General features: G+C 43.0%; 1 long non-coding RNA gene across 1 annotated transcript in view; it reads left to right on the top strand.

Annotated features, from left to right (window-relative positions):
• Nucleotides 1-14,876, top strand: part of LOC147729699 (uncharacterized) — a 542,264-nt gene extending 527,388 nt beyond the window's left edge. Inside the window, exon 3 of the long non-coding RNA XR_015308300.1 lies at nucleotides 14,837-14,876. This is a non-coding gene — a long non-coding RNA (uncharacterized LOC147729699). The remainder of the gene's footprint in view (nucleotides 1-14,836) is intronic.
• The last annotated feature ends 9,009 nt before the right edge of the window (nucleotides 14,877-23,885 follow it).

Raw genomic sequence — 23,885 nt, 5'->3', positions numbered from 1 at the left:
TTAGATTGGCCATAAGGGTGGAGAAAACTAAAGGAGGGGGAAAAGAGGTTTGGAGAGGAGGAGAGGAGAACTCTATGAGGTAGCCCTGAACAGTGTTGAGAACCCATGGGTCTGAGCTTATGGTGTGCCATTTTGACAGAAACAATTTTAGACGGCCTCCTACAGGAGGGGAAAAAGAAGGGCTTACCTTGTTGGTTGGAGTTGGAATTGCGATAGGTTTTCTGTCCTCTACCACGGAAGCCACGTCCCCGTTGTGGGTAGAATTGGGGCTTGTAGTCCTGGGAGGTATTGTAGGAGCCTCTGGAGCCTTGGTTGTAGGGACGGCAGGAAGAGCGACCCCTGCCTCGTCCGGCCCGTCCAAAAACACGTGGAGCAAAAACTTTGTTAATGGATTGTTGTGCCTTGTCCAAGGAGGCAAAAGTAGAAACAAACCTGCTGAGGTCCCGGACCAAGTTGTCGCTAAAAAGAAGGCCATTGGCCTTGGGACCAGGATCCATGGGGGCGAGATTGGCAAGTTTGGGATCCAACTTAATTAAAAGTCCTTTGCGACGTTCGTGGGTAATGGCAGAGTTGGCGTTGCCTAATAGACAAAAAGCACGTTGAGCCCACATAGAAATGTCCTCGGCAGAGAGGTCAGCACCCTCAAGCCGGGCAGATTCTGCCATGTCAAGAATACGGGCCAGAGGACCTACCACATCCAAAACCTTGTCCTGACAGGAGGACCATGCCTTATCAACTCCCTTGCGTGGGTCTTTGCCAAATTTTGAGAAAAATGTGAGAAGGGGCTGGTCAATTGTGGGAACTTGAGTAATTTTTTCTGGTAAGGAGGGTTTTGGGCATTCGGATTTAAGTCTCAACCGCACTGCGGTCTCCAGAGGAAGGCGTGGACGGGCCGAAATATATTCGCCCACATGGTGGGAGGGGAGCCATTCCGTGGAATTAGGGTGACGAATGGAAGCAGGGTCAAACATGGGGAGACCATCAGAGTCAAAGACCGGTTCAAATGTGAAAGAATCAGATTTGGGAATTTTTGCAGGGGGGGAGGGAGGGTCAGCCACATCAAAAACATCAAATAAATCGTCTGCATCAGCCATATCATCGTCAGTGTCCAAGACGGTGGAAATTACCAGTTTTTTAACTAGTGACTCTGCATGCTTTGACTTTTGTTTCTTCTTGCCCTCGGTACTGACAAACCCCTCCTTAGCAGGAGGCCTGGGAGGCACTAAGTCCTCAGTCAAATGCGAGAAAGACTCGCCCATCAACAATGACGATTTTTTGGAAGTAAGCACAGGAGCAGAGTGGTCCACCTTACGTTTTCTGCTTTTCCCCGCAGAATGGGCCAAAACCTTGGACATAATGCTGAGCATCGGGTTTTCCATTGTCTTAGACATGCGTTTCATGGATAAGTCCACTGCAAGTTCCACAGAATTATTTATAAACTTGCTCAAATCTTGTTTGAGAGAGCCACTGTCCTCCTTGGAGGGCACATCCTCAGAAGAACTGTCACGTTCCATTGAAAATGCTACAAACAGCAAAAGTATGGCAGGAAAGGGTTAATGAGCCAAGCAGCTCTGTGGGCGTGTAAAGGGCGGGACTGAGGAGAGACAGAGGCAGTCCGGTGCAGCGCTGAATCAAAACGGTGAGAAGGCTTCGAGAAGCGCTGAGGAAGATTCAGGCGATAAGGTGAGAAGGAGCGCGAGCGCGCAAGGGGCAAAGCCGGACGAAACCACCAGCATTCAGAGTGGGGAGGGGAACAGCTGACAGGCTACACGGAGCAGAGAACAGAAGCGCGTGAAGTGCGAAAATATGAGCACGCCACAGCGCAAAGTCGGGGAACCAAATGTAATAAAAATATATGTAACAACAATATTATAATGAAGTAACAATATAAACAATATAAAATACTGAGAGCAAAGGATAAGAGCACTTATCTGACTGCGAGAAACAAGAAAAGAGGAAGCTGCGCAGTCAGTATGGCCTCTTATCTATTTACTTGGTACTGATTGGTTACTGTATTATCGTTTTTTCTCGTTCCCATGGCCCAGTTGTCGCCTGGCCCTCTGGGAACTGTAGTTTATTCACTTATTTGGCTGCTATTGCAATAAATGCAAGATTAGAATGCATAATAGGAGCCTCCGGTCTTGTCATAAAATTAAAAAGTTGGACATGTCATTTCTAAGTTTACGACGTCCTGGTAGTGGAAAACTCACAAATGTGCTTTTCTGTACTGTGAGCTCTAACTCTGCCATAGGATAACTATGGGTTACCTACTTACATTTAATAAGTGATGACTTTTGATTGGGAGCAAGTAGAAATGTCATGTGTATACTTAAAAGAATTGTCATTCATTTTTTGGGGCTCCCTCGATGGCGGCTAGCGGAATGCACTTCCCCTTCTTGGAGCGGTGGCGAACGTTGGGACTGGCTGCACGGGGTGATCCGTCACCTTGCGACGCTTTCTGCATCATTAATGTTTTCTCGGCAACGGGCTGGATGAACGTTTGTGACCATTTTCCTATCCTGACGAGGTCCCCTCATCCCCTTATTTCATCTGCGTCGTTTTCGCTCCAGTTGGACTGCGTCGCTGCATCTTATCGTAAGGGGCAAGGTTGAGGGTGTCCCCCTTCCCTTCGGAACTGTCTTCCTTGTACTGCTGGGACACTGATGGACTGCCGGTGGATTTCATATGTTGGTACTGTATTGGTGGTGGGGTCGGGGTAAGGGTGGCCGGATTGACGTACTTTGATAGCTTTTGACATGTTCTTACGGCCCTCCCCCGGTCTTATGTGATTTACACTTTTTCTTTTTCTTTCCTAATTCTCTTCCCTTTCTCTTTTCTTTCTTCTTCTCAATTTCTCTTCTCTTACTACATTTCGGGTTTTTTGGGAGATGAAACACTCTGCTAGGGGGGGGGGGTAGGCCGTAGCCTCTGCATGTGTGTAGGGTGGGGGGGGTACATTTTAGTTGGTGTTAATTTCTATGGTGCCTTTTGTTATTATATGATTTTTCTTTCCTAGGCCCGTGTTAGGCAGACTGGGGGATGGGTGGTGGCGCGGTGTTAGTTGGGATGTTGCGTTCTCTCTAGGGGTATGCATACAGTGTGGCCATCCTCTGGCTGGTACTTGCATGTTGCGAGCCGTACTGATTGATACGGGTGTTTGTTGTCGAGTCCCACCTACATGGACCTAGTTCTCTTTTTCTTGCTTGTATTAGTGCGGAATAGTACGACCTGATCTTAATTGTCGCGATGAAAACCTTAAAATTAACCTTCACCGATCCTGAGACATGGTAACATGGTAATTACAGTGTAACCCATTTAATGCTTGCCTTAAAGAAGATATTACTATGTCGCCGTAAAGTTGCATTGATGCTCAACTGTTATCGTGGCCGGCCGGAAGGTTGTAGGCCCGTATTTGTTCTGATTTGATGCACAATAAAGGTTTTAAAAAAAAAAAAAAAAAAAAAGAATTGTCATTTAAAGTTCTCTTTAATGATAGTTAGATTTTAAGTCACATTTATAAAAATATCACTTCAAGAAAGCTGGCATTTTCTTTTCATGCCTATTTGGTGCCTGTAGTGCAAACTATAACCTGGGTCACATGACTAAGGACCTGATTTTGATGGGACGGTGGGTTGCCGCAGAGCTGATTTTAATGTTCCTGTTGGGCTAGTGGTGTTCTGTTGGTGGGGTCCGGATGGGGGTGACCACTGGGGTGGGGAGACAAGTAGATCAAATGTAATTGTTTACGTAAAACATATATGTGATGTCTGTGTCCATATGTGTGTGTAGGATATTTGTAGTGATGTGAAAATGTCTATACTGTTGTGCACACAACCAACATACACACACGATGCAATGTATACCTGCACACACTACGAACACCTACCTTCGATTCTGTTAAAATTGGGTGCCAGTCTGTTGTGGTCAGGGTGCAGCAGGACAGATGGCGCCAGTTTAATGGCAAAGAAGGGGAAATTGCACCCAGCATCCACAGGAAAGATAAGTATTCACCCCTTTTCTTATCATTCTGCTGACTCAAACTAGGATGGGTTTCCACCAGAATTCCTGTACAAACAACTCAGATCCAAATCTGGTGGGCGTGGATCCTTGCAGAAGTCCCTCCCTCTTCTCCTGCAGCCCATCCCTTTGTGTGGGCGGGAAACACATTCTTGGTAGAGTCAACAAGACCTCTGCAGTCTTCTCTCCCAGTTCCAGCCAACATCTACATATGGCAGGTGGACCACCAGGTTAGCAGAAGGGAAGACCGCCACACGGCCACTCTGTTGCGGTTCTGCCAACACCTTAATCAGGCTTTAAGTGTAGTTGACAGTTGGCCTTTGTGTATTACTCCCAGACAGTGAGACAAAGATGGACCAGGAGTTTGCACAATGGACCATCCAGCCAGGATGGAAGGGTGGAGCTGTTCCCTAACCCAATTATATTTCAAAGGACCTGCCCCCTAATCGCTTACAAAAATGTAACACTAGCCTTTTGTCAGCTAAGACCTCTTGGAGGTGTGGCACCGTGGCTAGGGCGACTGACTCTGGAATCTGGGGATCACGGTTCGATCCCTGGCACCAGAGGCAGATTAGCCCAGCACCATGTGACTCTGGGCAATAGCTTGCTTAATCTTCCCAACAGCCCCCAGCGCCTAGAGACCCTTACGGATGATTGTGCGCTTTACAAATGTGGATTATTATTATTGGCAGGGAGGAAGGAAGTTCCAGAACCATCTGCAGGAGGAAAACTCTAAACGTTTCTCTCACTTCAAAGATGACACCAGCTGAAAAAAGAGGCCTGCCCTGCTTTCTCAGAACAAAGAGTAGACCTTCTCCCTTCATCCAAGACTAACCTAAGTGACTCCATCGGTCAGTTGGCTTACCTCTGTTTTCGAGCTACAGGGTCACAAAAAGGTCCAGAGGCCTCCCTGCAACTGCCCAGCTGACCTCCTGCAACTACCCTGGCTGGACTTGAACAGGACCTTCCTGCGCCCTGCTGGCCTCTGATGGAGTGAGTCCCTGATCCCCAAGAGCTGTCTCCCAGGTCCTGGACCCTTATTTAGCATTAGAGCTCACTCCTCTGATGAAAAGGGAGAAATCCTGAAGATTAGGGCTCTTCGTGACCACAAAAAAGCCCATTCATGCAAGATCTTGCCACCCACGACGTTCGTCAACTCGGAGCTCCTGTGAACTGACTGTTTGTGCTTTAGCAACTTCCAACAATGACCCGCAATCATTTTATTCTCAAATTATTTATGAAAACTTACTCCATCTTTCTAATCTGGTGTCAGATTTTTCTTGTGCTGTGTTCTCTTTTTATTACTGGTGTTTTCTTTTTCTATTGGTTTACACATTACCTCTAAGTTAAGCCTGACGGCTTTTGTGCGAAGCTAGCAGATGGTTAAGCACAGGTTAATTTAGCAACTTTTGTGCTTCATCCTGACAAGGATTGTGGCTGTTGCTTTAGAAGAGTCTTCACCCCCTGAATCAGATATCCAACATTCTAGGAAGACCAAATCTTGATTATGTAAACTCAAATCAGGTGTTAAGACAATATTAGTCTAACTGGTCTTCCAAACTCCTACACAGTTGACCTCGAACAACAACTCCCCCAAAAACAATTTCCAACATCAATAGTTGGATCAGTGCCTGCACAGATATCCTGACTCCTCTCGAAGCCAACAAAGCCATGAGTACCAGATTGCAAGCAAGCTGGTACTCAAAAGAGCTTAGTCTCATCAAATGCCACTGCAAGCAACATGAACTCAAATAGAGACCAAGCCAGAAAAACACAGATGAGAGTACCTATAAATCTGCCCTCAAATGGTACCATCAGCAGAGAAAACCACACAATGCTCCACGTTCACCAAATATATTTAAAGCAGCACAACCAGCACCAAGGAAATCTTTGGTAAGTGACAGACGTCACCTCTCTGGCAGCAGGCTCCATTAACGTAGGCCATTATCAGGACCTCTGCACCCATCTGCCCCTATTCTTTAGCAAAAATCTCACCAGCATCCATGAAAAGTCTAGCTTCCACCAATGCAGCCCTTTTGCTTATCTCTACTAAGACTTAGAAAACCACTCTAACCATCTTGCCCACCATTATCACTCAAGAAACCGCAACAATAATGCAATTCATACATTTGAGAGAATCCACGGAGCCCTGTCCTCACCACGTCCACCCCAGAGGACTCCATCAGCACCGTCGTCAACCCGATTTTAAATGAATCAGTGATCACAGCCACCTACCTGGATGCCTGGAAACTATCTACAGTACTCCTCCGTTCTCAAGATACCCTCAGCAGACCAGAAGATACTAGCCATATTCTGGCTATCTCCCTGTTACCCTGCCCAGCATATTTTATGGAGAAAATAATAAACACACACACCTACCCACCCACCTCACTAACAACCACGTCTGCAACTCCACTCAATCTGAATCCAGGCCCAAAATAGTACAGAGTTTGCCCTCATCACTGCCACAGAGGACTTCTGGATGATCATGGACAAAGGTGACACCGTGGCCCTAATGCTACTGCGTCTCTTCACAGCTTTGAATCTCTCTCCCATCTGTCAGGCCCAGCTAGTCAGTCAGCATGGCCCTCTGCACCTTGGATGCCATCAACCTCATTTCCAGAGTTCGACAAGGATCCAAACTTAGCCCCACTCTCTTCAACGCCTTCCACTATCCTTTTCAAACAAAATAACAGACTAACATGTTCACTTCTCAAATGTCATATTACACTATACTAATTTTCAACACTAATCCTTTATGGGTTCCGGAGTAGCATGCTACTCGCCAAAAAAGCGCTTCAACACCCCATCAGAGTTAACAAGCACTATATAAACGCAAACCTTTTTTCCCTCTTCTATCCCTCCGCTATCCTTCTCAATCCAAATGACTGACTAATATCCGTTACTCAAATTATTTTCATATTTCACTATACTAATTTTCAACATTAATCCTTATGGGTTCTGGAGTAGCGTGCTACTCCCAAATAAAGCGCTTCAACACCCCATCAGGGGTAACAGGCGCTATATAAATGCAAACATTATCCCTTTTCTATCCCTCCTCAACCCTTCTCAATCCAAATAATTGACTAACATATCCACCACTCAAATTACTTTCATATTTCCCTATACTAATTCAACACTAATCCTTATGGGTTCCGGAGTAACGTGCTACTCGCCAAAAAAGATCTTCAAAACCCCATCAGGGGTAGCAAGTGCTACAAAAATGCAAACCTCTTTTCCCTCTCCTAACTCACCGCTACCCTTCTCTATCCAAATAACTGAATAACATATCCACCACTCATTAATTTCATATTTCACTATCCTAATTTTCAACACTAATACTTTATATGTTCCGGAGTAGCATGCTTCTTACCAAAAAAGTGCTTTAACACACTATCAGGGGTAACAAGCGCTATAATACTCCGCTTAGGCAGAGAGTATTTTTCAAATCCCTTTGCCTTGTTTTTAAAGCCCTTCATAGGCTCGGGCCTAGCTCACTGCAAGCTAAATTTGTCTGGTACACCCCAACTAGAGCACTTCGTTCAGCAAAAGCGTGTTTGGTGAGAGTACCCAGATTTAAGAAAGCCAGGGCAGGGGGTAGATCTTTTGGAGTTGCTGCTGCCAAACTCTGGAACAGTCTGCCCTTGGAGATTCGTCAAATTGAGGAACTTCTCCTGTTTAGGAAACGTGTTAAAACCTGCTTGTTTCCTAAGGCTTAACTTGTTGGGACTCTCTGCTACTTCCTCTGTCCGCCACTTCTGTGGAGCCTTAGCGCCAGGATGCCTGTAAGGTGATAGTTGCGCTTTATAAATCTCCTAAATAAATAAAAATGCAAACCTTTTTTCCCTCCTCTATACCTCCGCTATCCTTCTCACTCCAATAAACGTACTAATACCCACCACTCAATTTACTTTCATATTTCACTACACTAATTTACCACTAATCCTTTATGGTTTTCCGGAGTAGCGTGATATACACCCATAAAAAAGCACGTCAACACTCCATCAGGGGTAACAAGCGCTTTATAAATACAAACCTTTTTTCCCTCTTCTATCTTTCCGCTATCCTTCTGGATACAAATAATTGATTAACGTATCCACCACTTAAATCACTTTTATATTTCACTATACTAATTCAACATTAATCTTTTATGGGTTCCGGAGTAGCGTGCTACTTGCCGAAAAAGCGCTTTGACGCCTCGTCAGGGGTAGTAAGCTCTGTAGAAATGCAATTACAATACAATACAATCCAATACAATAAATGGCCCTATTTGCCAGAATCATCTGAACCCACAGAATCAACATCATATCCTATACTGACGACACCCAGCTCATACTATCCCTCTCTGAGAAAATGCCAAACACCCGGACCAATTTCTCCGTCTGCATGACTTAGTCTCCAGATAGTTGAAAATCAACTGTTTCTAGCACGATAAAGACATGACGGAAGCAGTAATCTTTATCAAAGGTACTTCACCTCACCCTGGGGCTCTACCTGGTGGCCTGGTGAACTCGCACTAACATCGCTCCCAACAACCTCCTCAAAGAAGCTCAGAATATTAATCACCATTCAACTCACCATGACCAGCCAAGTGAATGGTCTCCATCTTCTGTACCACACAGTGAAGATCCTCAAGATCTTCAAATGGCTCCCACCAACATTTGTAGGACAATCATCCCAGCCCTCATCACCAGTAAGTTGGACTATGACACATCTCTCTGTGCTGGAATAAACACTCAAATCTCTCTGTGTTGGAATCAACACTCAACTGGCCGGACTATTCAAAACTCTATGGCCAGGCTCACTCTCGACGTCCCACCCCGCCATAACGTTACACCACATCTCAAAAAACTGTGCTGGCTCCAAATCCACAAATGAGTGCTTTGCAAACTTCTCATGCACACATACAGAGCTTTAGACAACACTGGCCCCACCTGCCTTGACAGCCTCATAAACATCCACTAACCTACCAGACACCTCTGCTCAGCCAGAATGCTACTCACACAGACCTCCTCATAAGGAGAATCAGATCTCTTACCTCACTCCTAATGCCTGAAACAACCTGTCCTTGCACATCAGAGCCTCCTCCTCATCTCCTAAATACCACAACAAACTGAGAACCTGGCTCTGCTCTACGCCTAGCTCTGGCTCAGGTTCAACCCAGGCAGCTCCTGCTTCAGCATCAGGATATCATTCCAGGTTTGTTGTGCGCTATTCACATACACATTACTGTTAAATATGATGTATCTTCCTAGGACTCTTTTAAGCAACTCCCTGTCTCTGTATTCATTGAACTGAACGTTAGGTGAACTTATAAGATGAAATATCGGAGCTGCCTCAAAGGAACTAGCAGAGTCACCAAATTATTGCACAATGCCCCCAAAATGTTTTTAGGTCTCCTGGAGTGCTCCTGGAGACAAGTTTCTATTGAAAATTCAAGCATGAGTTGATGCTGACCATTTTAAACCGCATTATATCTAAAGTTACTAAAGTTATGTAATTCTATCACATTTTAACATACCTCGAGACACATTACTTTCTATAAAAAGTATTTATGAACCCTGTTTCTTCACGCTTAGCTGGACAGGCTGAAGTTTTTTGTCCAGTTTAAAGTATGTGTGTAAGTATTGGTATTTGTTTAGCATGAACATAGTTGGAAGCTTGATGGCAATGGAGTGCTGAAACTGGTATGAACGAGGCAGAATATTCATAGGGGAGAAGGCTGTCATGGAGGGAGGTTGTGCCTTTGTTACATTTCTGAACTGAAGGAAGGGAGTGGAGTGGTTGTTATTGCGAGAGGGTAGTTCTAGAAGCTCGTTGTGTAGATGTAGATGGGCTTCTTTTTTTGAGGTGTTTTGTTTTTACATTCGTTTGATTCCATTGTGGTGATGTCTACTTTTTTGATGGGGTGCTTATTTTCTCTGCCAGAAATGCATGGGTGCAATTATTTTGGCCTGGTGTGGGATGCAGATGGAACATAAGACTATGCTGGAATTAGATAGAGGACCAATTTAGACACTTCTGAATTGGATCATATGTTTTAATTGCTTTAGTCTTTCAGTGAGATGTTACACAGTTTGGTGGGTCACCCAAAGTGGTGTCTGGAACATTGTTGAGCAGGTGCGGGAGGTTTTGTTCTGAAGTTTGCTTCCAATGGGCAATGTTTTACTATTTGCAAGAACGAGACCTGGTGCCATGCTGTTTTCATTGTATGATGATGTATTCTTTGCAGGGGAGATCCCTGTTGAGGGGAAAACCAAGTGTTGTTGTGTTACTTGGCAGTAGTGAAGTGATCTCATCCAAGTTTATTTCAGATAGCCAGGCTTAAATTAGTGGCTGTTTGTTGCTTTTGGCGAACACAAAGAACTCGAGCTTGAGTACTTCAATTTTCAGTTGTGTCTTGTGTCCATGATGGATCTTGATGTTGCTAATATTCTGTAGGATTCCAGGTATTCTACATATAGATTCATAATGATGTTAGACATGATGGAGCCATGGATACTTCAAATGAGACATCATTTCTGGGTTCTGAAACCACAAATTATGTTATGCGGGTGTTGCTTAAAGGTAGGAGGTGGACAACTGCAGTGTCAGACCAGAAAAGCCCACGTTTTATGACTGACTCTATTGAAGGCTTTTGGGATGTCGAGTAGCATCAGAGGTTAGGGTGATATTTGTTTCACTAAGGTCGATCAAACATACCTCTCTTTTTAGGATTTCTTGGATTTAGACCAAGACAAAATCATGAAAATCTGCAACTCCTGCCAGCCCAATTAAGATGTCAACACACTGCTCAATATTTACATCACTTTGAAAAAGAAGTTGGAATTATGTTATTTATTACTTAATACTCTACAGTATATCACTGAAAACACAGTGTCAGCATGCTGCATAACAACTGAAGTAATGCATAAATATTAAGTGTAACATAATTCTAGCCATTACATTCAACAAAAACCATGAGATACCTTGACAGATGGTGAAGACAGGGGCCTCATATGACAACAAATGTACCTCAATTGCAAACATTCAGCTCAATTGTACACCCAAGCAGTATAAGAGCACCTGCGCTCTATAGGCAGATACGAAATTGAGATGGATCCTTAGCCTTAAAGATCTCACCCTACTACACTTTGCCTGCAGATTCCTACTAGCTGCAGCTGGGGTTACCTTTTTCAAGACTGCTGTCAACGAAGCAACCAATAGAAGCAAAGCCCTCTTCAAGGCATCATGCTCCATGGCAATCCCTGCATCAACAGCTAATGTCACAATTTGTTAAAAAGTGCAATTTCATCAATCAGTTTTTCACTAAGAACATTAACAAAAGCAGACTCCCATTTTCAATATGCACTGCCCTATCCTTCCACCTGCAGGTGGCCAACTTTTACCTCCTTTCACACACTGAACACTGACATCATCCACTCCTTCAAGTGAACCTCTTATGAACAGGGCACAAGTCCTAAATAAAGAAGTGGGGGGACGCTCACAGACAGGAAGTGACGTCACGACCGGATGTGACGTCACGAAAGACAAAAACCTAGAAGTGGGGGGCGCTCAAATACGTGGGGTGACGTCACGACCGGAAGTGACGTCACGAAAAGGAAAAAACCTGTTAAAATATGCATGTAAATGTAAATGTAAATTGGATTGGCAAACTCCGATGGCAGTGTACGGGCAAGTGGAAAGTTTGTTGAGGACCTTGGCTAGAGAGCATACACTGGGAGGGGGCACGAACAGGAAGCCCCTGGTCAGTTAGTTGTAGGAGAAGCGTGTGAAGGATATTTAACGGAGTGTGGGTCGGAAGGAGCATTGTGCTAGGTTGCAGGGGAAGTAAGCGGAGGCAGGGGCATGGAATATGTGAGCAGAGAAAAATCCGAACATGGGGCAAGGTGTTCAGGGCAGTCTTTGCATGGGGGCGACTAAAAGTAGGAGGACCCTGCAGTTTAGTGGCAGAAAGCACTCTAAGGACGCCGGCAGTTTGAAGAAGGCAGAGATGTGCACGCGGGGTTAGGTCCCGAAGGGCTGTTAAACAGACATTGGTGGGAGCTGACTGGGGTAGTGTACAAGGCTTGTTTCCGGCTGTGCAGTTGCATACTAACGGTGCGGTTAGTTCATGTAACTTGGCTTCCGGGCTCTGCTCTTACCTACGCGGGTGACTCCGCATCTGTACCACCTCCATCCTTCCGAGCGTCCTTTCAGCCCCCGGGGGGACGGCGTTTTGATTGTGCAGGGTGGACGGCGTCCACCCTGGAAAACCCTCGAAAATAAGTGGGGGGATGCCGTCCACCCGCGTGGTACCCCGACTCGTGCCCTGCTTATGAAGGAAGATCAGGGATGTAGTTACAGGAGGGATATTTGGGGTGTAACACCCCCCCACCAAATGAATATATTTTGTGAAAAACAGTTGGTTACAGGTGCTTTCTGTCGGGCATGTTGAGATGTCTATTAGATTTTACCAGGAATGTTTACATACACACAGACGAAAACGCGCACACAATTGCTCCCTCTCTGTTTTGAAAGTTTTTTTAAAACATTGGTTATTTTACAAAATATTGTGCTGTCTCTCTTAGTGCTACTACCAACCCTCATTCCTCTCCCTTTCCACTGCTTTTAGCCTCTCACACACACTCTGCTTGTCATTTAATGAATTTAAACATCATATGCCAGCCTGACTTTTGGAAAATAAGTTCAAGTTCAAGTTCAAGTTCAGGAATTTGTATAGCGCACTGCTCACCCAGAGGGTCTCAAGGCGCTTGAGGGAGGGTGGGTGCATTACTTATCTGAAGCTCACATTCACCAAACTTAATGACTAAGCCACACCCCTGATGAAGAAGACATTCTACCATCATCCATTGAGAAATACATCCATGGAGTTGCCATTAAACAGCCCCCTCAGTATTGTCCACACCTCCTTAAACCTAGGTGCCTTTTCCAATGTCGGATGGGTGTGCTGAATGCAAGCAGAGAGTCTGAGATGTCTTTGGTGAAATCCCTGTTGTATCTATAGATCTGTGGAGCAGATTGATAATGGCTGTCCAGGAGGCTTAGGGGGTAAATGCCAGGAGTTTAGGAGCTTAAATATCTTGATATATCTTGGGCCTGAACGCATTGTCGGATGGACTTGTGGATGACGCGGAGTTCTTCACTGGCGCAATGTGTATGCAGTCTAGGTTGATTTGTGTCATAATATCTGCGACGCGAGAGAGATGCTGTAAAAGCTACAATTGGATACCCAACATCACCCAACATCAACTTCCACCCAGCAAGACTCACTGCATAACACCCTCCCAATTGCCTTTCGCAAACAGAACATTCTAGAAAGGCATGATGGAATCCTCATGCACACAATACAGCACCCAAGTCATATAGCTGGTTCAGCACTCCTATCCAGTAAATTTTATATTATTCACCATGCTTCGTAGAAAGCATTTCATTCCCATTATAATTATCCATAATTTAAAACTTACTCTGACTAATGGGGGAGGTTTGTCCTTTGTTCATTGTTCTGGGCAGGGCTGTCCAGGGGAGAGGCAAGGGTTATCCGCTTTGTTTCCGCTTTCCAGACCATCTTTCTATGGCCTCTTAACCTGCATTCTTGTATGATAACAGTAATCTGACATGATCATGACAGGTTTGGATAAATGTACCCCAGCCCTTTGCTGATTAGATTCTGGAAGACATCTGGCGCTATGCAGGACGCTGATCGTGATGACGGATGTCATGGACTGTGCTGAAAGCGCTGCGTCAGACGCTGGGTTGTTAAGTGACAATTCCTATAGTGAATGCGATGCCAATTGAACGCCCAGCCTCCATGCCCTGGAGAAACGTAACAACCACCATGTTGTTCCATGTGGATATTTCCTTCGCCTATATTATGTCCCATTTCGTGTATCTCAAAATGGGGCATAACATTTTGATTGTGCGAGGCCCTACAATCTGTATTTATGGAACATTTTCCCCAGTTAATTTCGGCAACTTTGCCGTGCCATATTTCATCAGGTGAGAATAGTCACATTAACGAAAGGACGACCTCAAAAATGTTTAGAGAGACAATAAACGTTAAATGTTCGCCACCTCACCCTTCATTAAAAGGGCCACTCCAGGGCTCCACGGTGTCCATTTTTCAGCCATAATAAATCAAACACCCAGATTCTTTAAATTATTCATTTCTGTGCCCGCAGTCTTCAGAAAATAATACATGTAGCTGCCACGGTGTCACGTGATCTCCGCATTTCAGCCCGCTAATTATGTTTACAAAATGTTTCTTTTTGCAGAGCGCAGCGCGCACCCTCCAAAGGGGAATACGCCAGCAAGCAGGTCAGAACACTGGGAAAGGCGCACAAACCCACTGGGCTATTTTCTTCAGTGCTTTCCCTTTGAAGCTGGTCTGCTTTTCACCTCAACTCCTCCTGCCGCTTGTGGCCACACAGCTGAGCAGCTCAGGAACCGGGGCATCGAATGTCAGCACGTCAGGGAGGCAGGTTGGCGCGCGCCTGCTCTCTCTCAGCGCGGGGCGAAGCTCCGTCATTACCCAGCTGCCTGTCAAATAAATTGGCAATTACGTCTTGGGTTGAGACTCCGAAATGCAGCAAATACTACGCTACCAATTCTAAGCCGTTGAGAGATGTAAAGGGGGGTAAATTAAGCAAGGCCGTGTTTGTTTCGGTAGCAGTTGACAGGGGCCAGCGCGCGGGATACTGTGATGTGTGGTGATGAAAAGCTTGCAAAGAGTTTTTAATGAGCTGTACGGCGTGGAACGTGATAAAAACCCGTGACTGATTTTCAGTTTGTCTTTCTTGTTTGTGTGTTTCATTTGCAGAGCTCGGCTCATTCAAGCTTGGGAACCGGCTACTACGTAAGTGTGTCTCAACTTTTTTTTTTTTTTTTAGCGCCTGCCACGCACCTCCTCCGGGCGCAGCGCTGCTAATGAAATTGAACGCATACATTTTCTCACAGCATGTACTAATAATCTCTACTCTGCCCCAAATGGGAGAAAGAAAATGTCTTCCTGGTAGTATGGCTCGCAGTGCGTTGAAGGTCATATGCATTATGCATTGAACATCAGCTATTCACACCAACTTGACAATAACCTTAGGTATTGATTTAGGTCATATCACCCCGGCCCAGCACACTCCCAGAGATGCTAATTATTTCCATAAACCATAGTGGAATTTTAATCAATCAGAAATCCGTTTTTTTCCTCGTCTCTGCCTACATTATAATTCGAATAAAGACTTTATTCTCGATTGTCAGTGGACTTCAGCTACATGGCCCTAAGTAAAAAATCAAAAGCTCGTTCCACATGTAAAATCCGTGCCATTTATGTTTGACAAGGAGTGGCAATTCAATCCACGTTGATCAAGTGAATTCATTTATTTGAAGCACTAGTATTTTTATTCACTATTGGTAATGGTACCCGAAAGAGTGAGTCTCCGACCTGTATACATTCCCCCAAAATGCAATAAAATGACTTAAGAGATGCTGAAAAAGTGTGTATTCTATGTCAAGACTGTAACTCATGACTGTTTGCTAAACACTACCTCTGCTTTTGTTCAATAAAATGTTTTAAACAAAAAAATAAAAAAATGACTTAGGAGAAGGGGTCACCACACCAGTTCTGTAATCTGAAGGCGTGAACAATTTTCTAGCATGTACACCTTTTGAATGGAATGTTGCCAGTGAAATATAAATTATGTCCTATTAGAGGCGAGTCAAACATAACAGAAGAGCGCATGATAAACCCCAGAGAAGGCCCACTTACATTATAGGTTCCCATCCTTCCCAAATAGTTTCTCCTATTCTGTCTCCCCCAGCACCATGCCCTTTGATCAGGTTAAACATGATATTCATGCTCCCTGTGCCATAGGACTGAAGCTGCCATATCTGACAAGGACCAGCAAGCCCAAAACCAGCCTGTGGTTGCTTTTGTTCCTTTTCATAGAGGAAATGGCACCAAATCTGATCTGTGTTTGGTTGCCTACTGTGTGTAGTGGCACCTAGAGCAAAAAAATGATGGACTGGAATTTGACCGGAGTGATCATCAGTGGAACAGATCACTGCATGTCTTCCACTCATCACTTTATTTGTTCATTGATTGTCTGCATACCCCTTAGAAGAAGGGACTCAATTCCATACAGGATGTAAGATATGTATTAAACTGCAAAGGTTCTCACTGTGAAGAATATGTATGGCACTCAGCTAAATTACTTCAAAGCCAGAGTTACTACTGCAAGATTAAGAATCAGTCTCTGGCACTGGGACACTTTCTGGGTAGAGTTCCTTCAAAAAGATCTATGCACAATTTTTGATCTTATGTTTAGACTGTCACTAAAGTTAAGCATTATAAACAGTCTACATTTCATGATTATATCTTGTGTATTATGCAATAGACGTTGCGGTTTTCTGTGCATGCTCGGTAGTGTTTTCGTTTAAATCTACTTAACAGTAAATGCATGATACATTTGTGCGGTTGGAAAAGGCTCCTTTAATGTTTCTTCTGAAATTAATTTTACATGTACAAAGTTGGATGGAAGTTGAATTTGTTCCCTTTTATTTTGGAATAGTTTTTCTTTGAATTTTCTTGTTTATTTTAAACAGCCCACATCTTTATTAACTTACATGAAGCAAATGCACACCAGATGGCCTCTGCAGTCCCAGCCAATCAAAGACATGCCCACAATATTATCCACTTTGCATGTGTTTCTGATGAACATAATTACTGTACTATCAAAAGTTTGATAGACTTTAAATGTGCAGCTACATTTTTGGTAAGTATTAAACACAAGATCTTGATCTTACCCAGAATTCACTTGGCTTCAGGTCAAAACCGCAAATATTTACTCTATAAATCAAAACGCGCTCACAATAATGGCCGCTTTTGGTTGTCTTCATCTTTTTTTGGCTACTCCTAGAATCAGTAGCAACTGGAGTGTTCCAGTCGGCTTTTAAAACAGCCCCTTGTTGCTTGATTCACATTTTTGAGAAATGCTGTTGATACAGTGGGGTGAAGTTCTGTGACAGTTAATCCAAAAACGCCATATTTAATTGAATTCATACAAAAAGTAACTCAATGTGGTATGATGTAAAGAAAAGAAGGTATTTGTTCAAGTCATTTCCCTACTAAGCAAAACTCTGTAAATTTTGCATTTTGCGCATTGGGCATATCTTACTTTCATATTAGTAAGTTCACTGAGGTCAGATAGCAGCTTGGGCAAAGAAGCCAGATTGTTAACCTGGCTAGTAACCAGCAAAGATAGTAATAATGGTAAGCACATGAATGCCCATTAAATGATGGCCTTCAATGCCTTGACACTGTTAGGTATCTTGAAGTCAAGTTGATATGTAGAAGTCAAAGAGATAAGAAATCAGACGAATGGGAGAACTATTGTGTGGATATATATTTTGGGTAATAAATAATATGGAATCAGCACCCATCTGAGAAATATTCTTTGGCAGTCTCTAATGTTCTCAATATATATAAAAAGTGCAAGATTTTGTAATAAATAAGTCCGAACTGTTGCAAAGTTTCTTATTCAAATTCTTTATTGTGGTAATCCAAAACAGGCAAAAATCCAAGAACGCATGTGGATTTCCCTTCTTAGCCGACGTGTTTCGTCTCAAACACTGAGACTTCTTCAGGGCTCAAACATCAGTATTAGTCAAAAATCAGTACAGCAAAGTGAGATTCCTTGGGAATGACAGGTTATAGTGATTTCTCTTGGTCTTGGAAGAATATATTTGGATAACTTGCACAAGTTAAGGAATAACTATGTGTATCATGCTTATTCTTTGCTATGCTGTTTATATCATACTTTGTCTTGTTATGCAGAGATAGGCATGGTAGCCAAAGGAAAACCACGTGTCACTGGTTGAACAGCATATATTTTGGGTGGTTGCAACTCAGGCTCACTCTCGTATGAATAGTTTCCAGTAGATGAGATGTGAGAAGTAGAACAGGAAGTGAGGTATAAAGACAACAGTGATCGAAGGGTAAGAAATGCATTTTCATGTTTTTGTGCATATTGTCTTTCTGGGTCAAAATACAAGACTAAATAAAGTAACTTTTTATTAATATTTTTCCTAGCAACACTTGAAAGCTTGTTATTTTCTAACTATGGTTCCTCCTCCTTCAATACGATGAATGAACATGCACTAGAATTAGGTACACAACATTACTATGATATCACAGAACTACTATTCAATTGAGGTATGTATGCAGAGTGAAGATCCTGTAATACGCATCCCAGCAAACCTGTCTTTGCCATTTATAATGAATTAAAGAAAAAAGCGAAATATCCTAAATTGAATCCATTATTTGTCTTTACACACTCATAAGACCAGTCATGATGAAGAACCTGCTGACCATGGTTGAAAAGTTATAATTAGGACATATATAAGGCTCCTAAAATAAGATTTAATAAAAGTTATTTTTCATAATGTTGGAAATGAAAGTCCATGCAGTCACAAAATTAAAATAAATCTGAGATCTTTGATGATTGGGATATTATTTTAAGGGGCCTACCTCTTACTCTTGAAACTGTTAGATTGCAGGAAAGCATATCATGCACAGAGGAAAGCATCTATATTTTATGAATGAATTTTTCAATCACACACTGGTGTGGCACATTGTTTAGTCAGCTTGTTTCCAAATAATGTATAAAGTATTTTGGGCAATATGTACAAAATTCCTAATTTGCAATTTCCATAGAATTAATCCGCATAGACCTCTATTTGGGAATCACAGAACAGTCTGTATTTAACTATCAAATGTAATTGCATTTCCTAAATGGGCATTTTGCGACTTGTCACAATTAGGAAATCCTTTGTGCATGGAGTTAGCAAATCGCTATTTGAAAATCGCTATTTGCGATTTCCTATTTAGCTACTTCCAAAATGCGATTTCTACAAGATAGAAATCGCATTTTGCACAACCGCAAATGCCTTCATTACATACCAAAATGGCATTTTGCATTTCCTAATGGCCCAAAATAGCAATTTGATTTGCACTGTTAAAAAAATGCAAAATGCCTTTGTACATATGGCCCTTAATCTCTCCAAACTAAGCTGGCCGTAAAATATTCAGATTAAAAAATGGTGAACGTGGTGCTTTTTCTCCTTCTACCAGATGACTAATACAACCATATAATTAACCTATAACTAATAAGCATATTAGCTCTTTCTTGGCATGGATGTTGCTACTTTGATTTACTGGATAACAACTGTGTATTTAAGTTAAAGAGCCTTGAAAAAGCTCTTTGCCTATTTTGTCCCCTCGTAATGGAAGTTGGCTGGAATATGGAGATTCTTTATCCCGCCACAATTAACAGGAGCTTTTAAAATTCTTGCAACCAATTTTGATCCAATTTTTACATTCTCTAGCACATTTAAGGCATAGATTTCACCTTAGCAGCTCTAAAATTAGGGACTGTAAACCTAATGGACACTGTTTCAGAAGTTCCATTGAGTTGACTGAGCTGCTTTTATTAGGTGTACCATTTTATTTTTTCTGTTGGTGAGAGCCAGCAGTAGTTTGTTAAACAGGTATGTCCAATATTGGTGAATAACTGCGGATTCTACATTTTTAGGGCATCCATATTAAGTTACTTTCCATAAAATGAGTCTCATATTTTTCCTTGTCCGGCGTTAACACAGGTTTTGAAAGGATTGCATCTTAAACATATTTAAATTCATGAAGGTAAAACATACATTGTGCACATTTTAATCACTCCCAAGTAATGAATTTTGAAAATCTGAATGAGGACAGGGGCATGATTCATGTCTCTAAGGCTGAACCTCTCCTTCACCTAATGGCGTAACCCAAAATGATGGACCTCACCCCTGCAGAAAGTGAAGAGAGGCCCCTAAGTCCATATCTCACATATATGCATCTGCTTTGGGCTGAATTGGGGGCAGGGGCTGATGGATTGGAGGGTCACCTGCAACTCACTGGCTGCAGGGCCCTGGACAATCCTCCCATCACATAGATGAGTCATGATATGCTACAGGGCTGCCTCATGGGAAGTCACAATTAAGACTGTAAAGGAATGTCTACTGTATAATCTGTATGTCTCCACAAAACAACATGTGCTGGTGTACTGAATTACACTCCGAACTAAACTATGAGTAGGAATGTAGGAGTCATATGTACTAAACTTTTCAATGGTCACAAATGCTCCGATTCGGAATTTGTGACAGTTAAAAGCTTTTTTAAATTTACTAATCCAATTTTAGGTGTTTTTTCGACTCCTAAAATGGAATTGCAAATGGATACAGATTTGATATCTGGAAGGGCCATGTTTCAGGTGTAACTTCCAAATCCCAAATCAATATCTCCGAACGCATAATACAGTTTTTTTTTACAATACATCAAAGGAGGTGATAACCCATTTGCAAAAATGAGGGGTCCGCTGCGCTGAGAGAAAATGCTATATAGACAGTACAAGGGAACCCAGGGTGCAGTAAGCTAGGGACCTTGGGTAGATACTAGTTAACAGAGACAATGGTCCCTAGACAGTAGTTGAATCAGAACACAATAAATATAGACTAAATAGTGCTATATTTTCTTTGTCCAGCCGGACAGTTTAATTTCTAGTAATCAGGAATATAAAAGTTGCGATACAATGTGGTACAAGTGGGACACCAGCCGATGTCTGACTTCCACACTAGGGAAGCAGGAACAAAACAAGGTGGTAGGCAAAATAAGGTCATCTGGTTATCATAAGTCATAAAAGAACGTAGGGGGGAGAAGGAGGTTAAACCAAACTAGGTCGGCCTCCAAGTAGTATTAGAAATACAGGAACCCACTCTGAAGGGTTCGGAGACCTAGTTGGTGTGTATGGTTACGGCTAATTATGTCAGTGTGTACCAAAAAATGAGAAAGAAAAATTTCTTTCTAGAGTCCCCTCACTCACCGGGGTTTCCCCACGGTGACATGCTTCATCATTGGGGCCATCCCAGTTCTCTACGAAAAGGGGCGTGCTGCGACTAGCGGACTACGCAGGAGCACTGTATTAGTGAATTGACTATGTGTGGTGTAAAGTGTTGTGATGGTGGAGTGGGTGTGTGATTTTAAAATACCGCTAGTGGGCCTCAACAATTTATTATGCTCCTAGTTTGGTATGTTAAAATGGGGTAACACTGTATGCCAACCTTAAATTTGGGTTAGATCAGTGTTGTGGTCGACATGTTTCAAGCTCCCCAAGCTTTTCATCAGGACCATACAGGGTCCAGCCCTGTATTAGCCACTCCTGTATTCCAATAATAGGTTTTATAAAAATAGTGGTTATACTATGCGCTGTTAAATGATTAAACATGCGTTTCTTTATACATACGATTTGTATCCTACTCGTGTTTCTAAAAAAAGAGAATGACACTTGGTTAGTGGCAAACATCCCCCCTCAAAGGAGTAAGGGGATCACACATGCAGCTCACTTCATCTAAGGCATTGGTGTGCCTTGGGCACTATAATGGTGCGTGCAGGCTTTCAGAACCAGTGAAAATTAAAAAGAACTGTGAAAAAAGTGGTTACGTGATTGCACACAAATAACACAGGACTTAAAGTGACTATAGACAAGACACACAACACATATACATAAAATATTGTCATGGCAGAAGGTATATTTACATATGTAAGTGCTAGGTTGCATCAGTATGCGGTCGGGTGAGGATAGAACAGGTAGTACCGAGCGGGTTTGCCGATAGGAAGTAAGTAAAATATCGCGAAACAATAGAGAAGGTGCAAACCTCTTAGAGTGCTTGAATACTTGAAAGAAGGAAACGCAAAACTATGGGTATAAAGAAATGTAACTATCGCCTGATATTTTACAGCAATGTTTCCACGAGGCGATCCTGCCCTCGCTTGAGACCATGAAGTGCAACCTAGCACTTACATTTGTAAATATACCTTCTGCCATGACAATATTTTATGTATATGCGTTGTGTGTCTTGTCTATAGTCACTTTAAGTCCTGTGTTATTTGTGTGCAATCACGTAACCACTTTTTTCACAGTTCTTTTCAATTTTCACTGGTTCTGAAAGCCTGCACGCACCATTATGGTGCCCAAGGCACACCAATGCCTTAGACGAAGTGAGCTGCATGTGTGATCCCCTTACTCCTTTGAGGGGGGATGTTTGCCACTAACCAAGTGTCATTCTCTTTTTCAGAAACACGAGTAGGATACAAATCGTATGTATAAAGAAACGCATGTTTAATCATTTAACAGCGCATAGTATAACCACTATTTTTATAAAACCTATTATTGGAATACAGGAGTGGTTAATACAGGGCTGGACCCTGTATGGTCCTGATGAAAAGCTTGGGGAGCTTGAAACATGTCGACCACAACACTGATCTAACCCAAATTTAAGGTTGGCATACAGTGTTACCCCATTTTAACATACCAAACTAGGAGCATAATAAATTGTTGAGGCCCACTAGCACGGTATTTTTAAATCACACACCCACTCCACCATCACAACACTTTACACCACACATAGTCAATTCACTAATACAGTGCTCCTGCGTAGTCCGCTAGTCGCAGCACGCCCCTTTTCGTAGAGAACTGGGATGGCCCCAATGATGAAGCATGTCACCGTGGGGAAACCCCGGTGAGTGAGGGGACTCTAGAAAGAAATTTTTCTTTCTCATTTTTTGGTACACACTGACATAATTAGCAGTAACCATACACACCAACTAGGTCTCCGAACCCTTCAGAGTGGGTTCCTGTATTTCTATCATAAGTCATAAACAGATAATCCAACAGAAACACATCTGCATGCAAACAGTCATTATTACACTATGAATTTAGTGTTTTAGGTCAACGACGTTTCGAACCATGTCTAGTAAAGGTTCATCCTCAGGATGTGGTTCCGGGGTTCGCGAACTGGGTTCGATGGTTCCGAACCTGTTCACTAAAGATCGTCGGAAATGGACGATTTTGGTGTCGGCAGACCGCAAATGGCGAGTGTAGTGTGTCTGAGTGTTTTCGTATATGAATCGATATAGGAGAACACTCTGTATTCGAGGATTTAGTTTGAACCCCTGGGTTCCATTTTGTATATGGCAGCCATTTTGTGTGGTTGCCCTAACATAGGCCCAATGACTGTGGCCGAACGAGTCCTTGAGACACGTACGCCTTAGCTGACTTCTGGGTGACCTGGCCGAACTGACTCCTTGCCCGAGGCTGACCTTGCTGAGCCAGTTCCTTGTTCAGCAGCTGGTCCCATAAAGATCAAAGAGCAGGACGAGCCCGAGTTTATGGTACACTGCTCCCACCTTTCTATCTCCTTTCCAATCTGTTTCTGCCTTTCCTTTACAACATAATCATTGATTTGGGTTGAAGGCTTTATGTTGGGTTTGTCCGGCCTGATCGAACAGGAAACTTGAGAATGTGCGTGGTCACTTCTGGTGGAATGGACAACGGAAAATGGGATTGTCTGGGATCGTCGTCATTCGCTACTTTTGAAATGTTACATTGTCATTGGTCAGTTTGTATGCACCGAATGTAAATTTGAAATGTTGTCTGAGGCTTGATTTTTGGCATAAAAGACCATGCTCCGCTTATTGAATTCGTGCAGTCTCTGACGAACCACCCGTGTGTGCTTCGTAGATCTCTGTTCCTGGTTGCAGCCAATAAACTTTCGTCTTTGACGTCATCAAGAAGTATCCCGTGTCTCTGTTTGCCAAGACAGGGGAACTCGAAGGTTTCAGGCGTTCTCCCTGACGACGACGCTGGGTTCTAAAAACCCGGTCCTTCAAGGACATTAAATAATTTGCCTAAAGAAAAACAATGCAACTGTAGCCCACTATGTGGGAAGACATTTTTGCCAATACAATGATACAGAAAGGAAACGGGGAGGGTTAAAGAGGA

This window comes from Lissotriton vulgaris, chromosome 2_1, assembly GCF_964263255.1.
Source record: "Lissotriton vulgaris chromosome 2_1, aLisVul1.2, whole genome shotgun sequence".
In the NCBI taxonomy this organism is placed as follows: domain Eukaryota; kingdom Metazoa; phylum Chordata; class Amphibia; order Caudata; family Salamandridae; genus Lissotriton; species Lissotriton vulgaris.
This window is presented reverse-complemented; position numbering and strand designations above follow the sequence as displayed.